Here is a 9,726-nt window from a genome sequence, read left to right as displayed (position 1 = left end):
TGGGAAAAGATACAAGAAGATTGTCTCAGACTTTCTTTCTTTTTAATTGGAGAAGCATTGCAGATGAAGGCAAGCACTTTATTTCAATCAATGGCAAGAAAATCCTTCTTTACACTGTCAAGGTCTAATTGATACAATCAGTGAATAAGGCTGCAGTGATCTTCTAGGGGCTTCTGCCCTAGAAGGAAAGGCAGAATGAATGGATTACTAGTTTACACTTAAAAATTGGAATTAGATGGTTCTTGATTAAAATTCCAGCTCTAGTTCTGCTTTAACAAACAGCAGTGTGGTCTGGGCAAACATAGCTGGCATGGTCATCTATCTTCTCATTTGCACAATGCAGATAAGCATTCCTATCTAGTAGAGTCCTTGGGTATTGAGCAAAATGATATGATTGAGAACACTTAACAGAATAGGTACTCCATAAATCTGCCTTTCCTCTTCATTGAGAGATAAGGAATGAGCCTGGAAGCCTGGGGACCCAAGGTTAACTACTGTCTCTCCGATTAAAGCCCTGGCTCCCTACTATTTTTTTAATCTGTCTTTCCACTGGTCCCAGAAGAGCGCTGCATTTATTGCTCGTTTCCTGATGCTGGAAGGGATGAAATGACAAAACAAGGAGATGGCTGGTGAGACAGAGGCTTTAGAAGCACCAGTGCTGCCTGGGTTTGCACAAGGGTTTGCACAACTTTCCCAGGTTGACACAGCCTGAGCACACAGCCACGGCGGTAGGGAAGTGGCAGAGTGTTGCCAGCATGGGATTATGACGGAATCGCATCAACCCACAAAGTAAACAGTCCTCCTGTCCACAACTGAAGAGGGTGCGATGAAGCACGGCTCTCTGCTCCCCCGGCAGGGTCGCCTAGGGTCATCCTGGATCTAATTTTCCAGAAGCTTCTACATTAATCTTTCTTTGGCATTTCCAAAGTTACAAAGGTGCAAAGTAAAGAAGGAACTACAAGAGAAGGAGGCCTGAAGATTACTCCAGGGTAGGACGGGCTCTCTGTGGGAATGAGAGTCTGGGCCTGACTTGATGCCTGACTGCTCCCAAGCCCCACCAGGAACTAGCTGGGGCCCTCGAAGATAGAGTTACCTTCTCTGAAATCTGTTTTGTCACCTATGAAATAGCCTCAGATAGCAACTTACCAAACTCTGACTGTGAGGCCCTTCTGAAGTTTTCTTTTATCTCTAAGTGAACTGCGGTGGCCCTCCTGTTTACCGATGAAGATGCAGAGCTTGGGAGACGCTGTGATTCACACAGCCTCCATCAGCTGCTCAAAGATACTGACTGTTCTGAATCCAGACTGTGGCTTAATCCCGAGGCTAGACTACCTAACACTGGGAGGGAGAGGCGACTGCTGGAAGCTCGCAGCGCTTTGGAAGGCTTCAGGCAGATGTTTGCTCCAGCCTTGGAGGAGAGCGTGCGCCCAATCCCGTTCAGCTCGCTGACTTTCTTATTCATTGCCTTCCTCTGATCTGTGAGCGTTGGACTGCAGTGGCCTTTCATCTTCTTTGCTTTTGCTGTCAGGCCTCCCACACGTGTGACTTCTTGCCAACAGGGATGTGAAGTGTAAGAAGCCACTCTGTCCACATATATCACTACATGTGTACACACATGTTTATGTTAGTGTGGTATACCAGCGTGTATTTTTTTCTTTTTTAGAGATTGACAGTTTAAGAATATATCGTTGTTGTATCATGTATAAACAACATTCCAGATTCAGAGTTTGGAATGAGAAAAAAGTGCTGTGATAAAATGACAGACATGGAAGACACATTTACCAGGGAAAATAACAAGAGTCTTTAGAACAGCGGTTCTCAACCGTCCTCATGCTGTGACCCTTTAATACAGCGCCTCATGCTGTGGTGACCTCCAAACATAAAATTATTTTCGTTGCTGTTTGATAACTAAGTTTTCTACCGTTGTGGATTGTAATGTAAATATCTGTGTTTCCCAATGGTCTTAGGTGACCCCTGCGAAAGGATTGTCCAACCCCCCCCCAAGGGGGCTGCCACTCACAGGTTGAGAATCGCTGCTGTAGAGCCTTCTGGGTTCAGCTCCAACCTTGACTAATGCTGCAAGCATGAGCAGACCCTTTCCCTGAGTGGACAATGAGCGCCATGTTTCTTCATCGGTTGGTTCTTAGCCCTCACTCCAGGCATCGGTGGCATCAGACTGTCATCTCTGTAGTCTTGGGTCACATCTGTAGAGTCCTTCCTTTCATGTTTTGGCATGGCAGGTCATTCACTCAGTTTGTTGATGACAAGGTGTTTCATACTTGCTTTTTGTTTTGGTTGATTCGTTCATTCAGGAGATGAGCAAGTGATTTTGAGACTCCTATAATTCTATATACCCCACAAACACCGGGACACAGAGCAAGGGGTTTATTACTTAAACATACTCACTGAAAAGTGTGATATTATGATTTAAGTTTTTCCTCTACCTTAAATGGTTACATAACACACCTGTGATGAGTGTCACAGTTAGGCTTCCCTTTGAAGAGGGTAAGAGGGAAGATTATCTGCCTAACGAGGTGTATGGGAATTAGCTGTAATAAACATCACACATCCATCATGAGTTACTATTAGCATCATTATTAATTAATCACTCTATTGCTAGAGAACTACAGATCAGAGAGCCGTGTCCCTTGCCGCACAGGTCAGTAGAATCTAGCTGAGCGTTTCAGTTTTCACACTTCAAACCCAGTTGAGGAAATTGTCCCTTGAGACTGAAATCACAGAAGGAAAAAGGAAGAGCATCACAAGAATCTATGTGACAGGTTTTATGGTGGGTGAGTAGGCAGAAGTATCTGGCCACAGCAGAGCTCAGGGGAGAGGGCGAGGCCCAGGTCTGTACCACAAGCTGCTGTACTATTCAGATTTGCTTCCTCAAATGCTCTGTCTTCCCAGCACCGTCACAGAGCGCATTTGCCTTCTCCTTTGTCTTCCATTCCCCCAGCTGTCCACCGGCCATGCTCGAACCTACCACCCCTTTTGCAAGCACAGCATGTCCTGAGCCCTACCTGAGCCCACAGACAGACAGACAAATCCGTCAGAGAGTGTTCATCCAAGTTCTTCCCCGCTAGGGCACAAGTGCTCAGAAGTCATCTGCTCTACCTTCCACGCTTGCTGACCGGTGCAACCCCTGCACCTTTAAAGCATGGGGCAAATGCATTTGTCAATTGCAGAGCAGGCTCTGACTGATGTTAAAAAAGGAACGGAAAAATGTTCAAGGAAAAGGTAGGAAGTCATGTAAACACCTGGAAGAATGCGCTACTATTTTGCTTGAGGACATTCTATGTGGTGCTTGCTGTTGGAGAGATCAGGCACCGAGGAGATGCAGAGGCAGCAACTGAGGGAATTAGAAAAAATACTCAAAGGTGAGAGAGAAGCCCCATGCAGTCAGCCAACACGCACTGATCCCAGTGTGCATCCTGCAGCCCCTACAGCGATGATGATGAACCTTTGGTGGCCGAGCCTTTCGCCGTTTCTCCCACGTCTCCTTTTGTCTATTGTGTCTGCTGTCCTGATCTAGGAAGAGATGGGGAGGGACTGGCCAATATGACAGAGCGGGGAACACAGCCTTAGGGAGCCTGAGGAGGGAAGGGAAGGACTCCACCGGGACGATCTGTTTCTTCTTCTGCCCCTTTGAAAGCAAACCATGCCAGTGGTGGGACTTTTGACAGGAAGTGTCTACCTTTGAAGAAGTTAGGATCATTTTTGGACTCTGAACCCCTGGCCTCAGAACCAAGCTTGCTTCCCTCTGCCGAGCTACGCAGCATGCCTGGACCATCTGCTCTGTGCTTTCTCCTGCCTAGGGCAGCGCTGAGGGAGGACAAGATGCCCTTGCTGGAGCCACGTTGTTTATGTTCCCACTCCCTCACCCTGGGAAGCCCCGAGTTCCCACACTCACTGAGGCAGGAAGGTCACCATGGACACCTCATCTGTCTGGGCTGCTGACTAACTACTGATAAGCAGCAGCTGCCGTCTTCAAGTTAGGGTCACCTCCGGGATTGTCCACCCTGGGCCCAGGCAGTGTCCCCACCCTTATGGTCCAGAGCCTCCCTTGTGACCCTAGCCTCAGATGACTACGGATATTGGATGGCCGTTTGGGGACATCCACACTCACTTCTGTAGGAGAAGCAGACATGGCCCAGGAACTGAAGGGTCTTGCCATGCTTTCTAACTTGCAGAGAGGGCCACCACCTTCCTCAAATGGCCTTGATGAATGTTTTGCACCTCTCCTGCTCCTACATACATTTTTTTTCACATGACCGTGACCATCCTCTGTGAAGATCGGCAGGTGGCTTGTGTGTGTGTGTGTGTGTGTGTGTGTGTGTGTGCGTGTGTGTGTGCCCATTTTGCAGATGAGTAAACAGCCTGAGGATGTTCCAGAGACTTGCCCAGATTTGCACAGCTAGTCAGGGGTAAAGGTTGTGTTTTTGCCTTGTGTTCACTGGGACTTTCCACTACCTCAAGTAAGTACATAAGCGGTGTGGATACAGGTCCCTGTTTTCATCTCTGAAAGAGAGCTGTTCTCCTAGGGTTGACCTGTCTTCCACTCACACCGGGCATGCTGTGGGAAACATTTCAGGCTTGGGGTTTGACTTCCAATGTCTTGGCAGCTATGTGATTTGGGACTTGATTTCTCTTAACTATTTGCTTCTATGTGCATGAAACAGAGACAGTGTTGCCTAACTTGTGGGGTGGGATACCAACAAATGTCTACTAGAATGTTTTTCTACTCTGGGGTCAGTTGGAAGCAGCTTTCGTACATTGACTCATTGACCTCTCACAACTCTGTTACTTCACATATGTTCCCATTGTCCGGGCAACAATGGCACAAAGTAAAGACATTCATCTCAAGTTTCATAGCAAACAAGTGTCAGTCAAGAGTCCAACTCATGCTGTCTGATTCCAGCATGAGTCCAGCACTCAGCCTCCAAGCTGTTTGGACTATGAAAAGTGTGCTCACACTCCACAGAAAGCATCCAACCCAGAGTTCTTGTGGAGAATCTGAACAGACTCGGTCTAATTCGCAAGCAGAGGAACAGCTGACTACACAAATGGATTAGCAAATCAAAGGCCTCCTCAAAGTGGCCTCCAGCTTGCCCTGCCATCACCACTAGCTTCCTACCATATAGTCGTTCTTTCAGAAGTCACTCTGGAAACCTGACCGATGTCTGAAGCTAGTTTTGGTTGCCACAGTGAGTAAGAGTACCAGTGATCTCTCAGATTGCAACATAGATGATACTCAACGTGCTTCAGGGCCTGGGACGAGTCCCTCACAAAATGTCAACATGATAATGTAAACTGCTTTAATATTGAGTATTAAAAATTAAATCAAGAGTACTTTACTCTTGAAATGCCCTGTGATATCCAAATCTGTCATAGAATGGAAAGTAACACTCTGCTTAAATTCTATTGATAAATTAAACACTGTTCAAGCTACATTGTTGTTGTGGTCAGTGTTGTTGCCAACCAGAAGAAATGTGGTTAGATGGAGTTGAGACTTGTGGTAGAATTAGAAAATTGAAGCTATTTTCTCTGTCAAGTTGTGTTACCAACTCCCAAATTGCTGACATTTCTTCCAATATGGTGAAGTAGGCCATAAGTAAATTCATGGTGATGCCATTTCCTCTCAGCACGCGACTCTGCCCTTCCCAACATCTCTCAGGCCAGGCAGTTCTTGCGTGGTTTTTCTTCCTCCTCATGTACACACCAAACCAATGCCAGAAGTTTCATCTTTGTGGCTCCTTTCAGAAACTTGTGTTTCCAAAATAGTAAAATTTGATTTACAGGGTAGATTGTTGGCCAGTAGGACAATCTTGGTGCCTCCTGCATGTGTGACACTCCAATGATGACCAGCAGCACCTTAAGCTTTCCTCCTTTGTTGGAGAACACTGTGGCCCACTGATTTCATATGATGTCATTCGTTAACTAGAAGACTCCATCAAGAATTCTGCAGGAGTCATATGACTTTTACCTAGGATGGAATGTAATAGGTGTCTCCACATCCTACCAACAAGCATATTTGTCTTCTGTTCATGTTCTGCACATCATGGATTGGTTGCTGCTCTGTTGAGACCATGGTACTATTACAGTAAGTGAACAAGCAATGATGGGCTGGTACTGTAGCTCTCAGAGGTTCTGCTCATAATTAGGATGTATCCCATATGCTTATGTTCTACTAGACAATGCAAATCAGTGGCCATGGCAGCTATCAGTTTACTTTATAGACCCCACAAGCTGAGGGGCCTATTCTAACAGTATTCTCCTATTCTAAACACTAATAGGAGCTGCCATAGGAGTGTGCCTTTGCCACTGAATCTCATGACCTGCCTCAGCCAAGAATTTGGCCTTGAATTACTGTATTTTCAGGAGACTTTCATCAAGATGTGGGACAAGAATATAAAATGGAAAAGATAAAGAGGCAAAATTTTCAGAATCCAATGATGATTTGTTGAGTGGCAGGGTAAAGACAGGAATTAAGGACCATGTCTCAGATTCCCCTGGGTGGCTGATGAATGATAATGTCAACAAGTAGCTTATGAATAGAAGAGGAAGGGAGGTTTGGAAGGAGAAAGGATAAGCCTATCTTTTAAGCAACCTGTTGCTGGCTCATACCCTTTGAACTCTACCTTGATTTTGATCGGTTTGAGCAAGTCCGTGCTTCTTAGTCTTGAAGGCCTGCCTTTGGGCTCTACCTGTGTGTACCTGCCTTTGAGACATCCATGGAGAAGGAGACAAGAGGCAGCTGTATAGAGCTGTAAATCTCCAGAGAGATTACTGGACTGGGACAAAGATATGAGGCCCTGAAGCCTTTAAATAATAAGAACAGCTGCTTGGCTTGTGCTATTGAGCATTTACTGCATGCTAGGAACTGTGCAAATGATTTCTATATTTTCTCATTTAATTCTCACACTGGACTTATATGATAGTTGGTACTATTTAGCCTCATTTGGGAGCTGAGGAAATGAAGCCTTGAGAAATTTTAAAACACAAAACAAATAAGAAGTTGCATAAGCGATCTGTAGTAGTGCCTTCTCTGTTGCCATCATAAAATACAGCCCCCAAGAGCAACTTATGGGAGAGCTTATTTGTGCTTATGTTTCCATGATGGCAAGGAGCCACAGCAGCAAGGGGCCTGAGCAGGAAGCTGGGAAAGCACATCAGGAATCAGAGGGCGAACTGGAAATGAGGCCAGGAAGCTGGTGTGCAATGGTATACTTCCTCCAGCAAGGCTGCACCATCTCCCCAAACAGCTCCACCAATGGATGGGCTAAGTGTTCAAATACCTGAACCTACGGGAGACATTTCTCATTCAAACCTCCACAGGATCCAAGGTTTTTGTTTTCATGACCCATATTTTAACAACCTCATGGTCGGAACTAGGCTGACAAATGAGAAGAACATCCAGGCACCACTAGCAGAAAAGAGCTGAGAACAGTGAGTCAAGGGCACGATCCCAGAGGGTGTGAGCAGTTAAAGACTGGGAGAGACTGAATAAAGCAGAAGGGACAAGAAGACAACAACAATCTCACAAGTCAGGTGTCTGGGAGAGCGGGGCGCTCCAAAAGCAGAGCTGAGAAGCGTCCATTAGTGTTCTGTCCAGTCTTTGCCTGTGTCTCCAACCCCAAGGGAGCATCTGTAACCATCCACATACCTGACAGAGCTCTACAAATACATGGACCTCTTTGGAAGCGTCTACTCTTGCATGCCGGTACCCTTTGACCTCATCTTGATTTTGACATTTTTGAGTGGGTATTTGCTATTCAGACCTGATGATCTGCTTTTGTGCTCTTGACCTTGTCTACTCATGTACAGTTCTGGACTCTTCTTTCAGCTTAGAAAACACCCACTCAAAAATGTCTATATAATTTTTTTGCCTTCAATCAGCTTCATTTGGAAAACAAAGAATGAAAAATGGTTCAGAAGTGTCAGTTTTCAGGAACCATGATGATGCCTGGCTTCTGACACAGTACCACATGACCGTTATCCTACATGACTCAATGACCTTTGCCCTTCTTAAGCCATAGTCTAATGTTCTGTTGAACACCTCCACAGCCTCCTGAACTAATTTTGCTTGCACACTACTTGTGGTGACTTGAAAAAAAATGCGCCCCAAAGGAAGTGGCACTATTAGGAGGTGTGGCCTTGTTGAAATAGGCATGGTCTTGCTGGAGAAAAAGTGTCACTGTGGAGGTGGGCTTTGAGGTCTCATATATGCTCAAGATACCTCCCAATGTCTCAGACCACTTCCTGTTTCCTGCAAGATGTAGGACTCTCAGCTACTTCTCCAGCATCATGTCGGCCTGCATGGCACCCATGTTGCACCCTGATGATAATGGACTGAACTTTTGAATTGTAAGGAAGCCACCCCAATTAAATATTTTCCTTTATAAGACTTGCTATGGTCACGGTGTCTCTTCACAGCAATAGAAAAACCCAACTAAGACACTACTGTAGTACTGGCTGTCCTGAGGTACCCAAAGCTTCAGGACCTCTTAAGCAGTTTCCAAAAATATGCTTTTAAAGCTCACTGTATCCCAGTATCCCTGGTCAGAATGCCAGAAAAGGATAGTGTAAGAGATTGATAACAGTGTGTGTGTGTGTGTGTGTGTGTGTGTGTGTGTGTGTGTGTGTGTAGCTGCCCTACTAATGACCTCCCAAAACTGAGAAGGAAGCTGGCCATGATGTGCTGAGGTTGGCACTATGGTCAGACAACTCAAAACTCCTCTCACCTCTGCTCTAGTGCAGGAGCTGAAAATCGGGTGCTGCTCTCAGAATGTGGCTGTTTTAACCAATTCAGACTTACACCGACGTAAGAGGCATACAGTATTATTACTGCTGTTTTACAGGCAAGGAGCCTACAGGCAGACCGTCTGTTAACTGCTCACTGAGGTAGCACAGACTTTAGACCCTGCAAGAGACAGAAGTTGAGAGTTGCATTCAGGCAGTGCACTCCTGACTTGAGAGTTGCGTTCAGGCAGTGCACTCCTGACCTGTGCACCCGTGTGCCAGCTCCATACGACCAAGCACAGATTGTTTAGTCTGCACTTTTGAGACACACTGGTGCTGCCCACATTGTGGAGAGGGCAGTCCTGGCCCAGAGGGAGCCCTATAGAACCCGCCATTATTCATAACTGAACATAGAAAAGTGCAGGACATGGTAGCACCCGCCTTTAATCTCAGTTCTTGGGACACGGAGGTGGGGGGATCTCTGTGAGCTTCTAGCCATCATAGTGAGAGCCTATAAACAAACACACAAACAAAGAAATAGATAAATAAAATAGGGGAGGGTTTTCTGCCAGGATATCATCAAGCCCTTCTTGAAGTTTGGGTATGAAATATCCTCCTTATATGTTAAAGCATTAGTTATCAGCTGTGGAGGTGGTGCCGCCTTTGAATGATGAGGCCTAACAGAAGGAAAGAGGTGGTCACTGGGGGTTATTCCTGAAGGAGCCATGGGAACTCTGGCCCCTCTTTTCTCTCCTCTTGGCGTCTTAGCCACCACAGGTGAATGGCTCTCTTCTTCCAGGAGCTTCTACCAAGAGGAAATCTCTCATCCCAGGCCTAACAGCAGCCACGTCAGGTGACCAAGAACTGGCGTCATCATTCCACAAAACAACCCTTTTCCTCCTTTAAGTTGATTCATTGCAGAGACTTTGTGACAGTAACAGAAAGCAAGCACAGCCCTGGGGCTCCAGCTGACGCTATGAACTT

This window comes from Mesocricetus auratus, unplaced genomic scaffold (genome assembly GCF_017639785.1).
Source record: "Mesocricetus auratus isolate SY011 unplaced genomic scaffold, BCM_Maur_2.0 Super-Scaffold_100009, whole genome shotgun sequence".
NCBI lineage: Eukaryota > Metazoa > Chordata > Mammalia > Rodentia > Cricetidae > Mesocricetus > Mesocricetus auratus.
Note: the sequence above shows the minus strand (reverse complement) of the source record.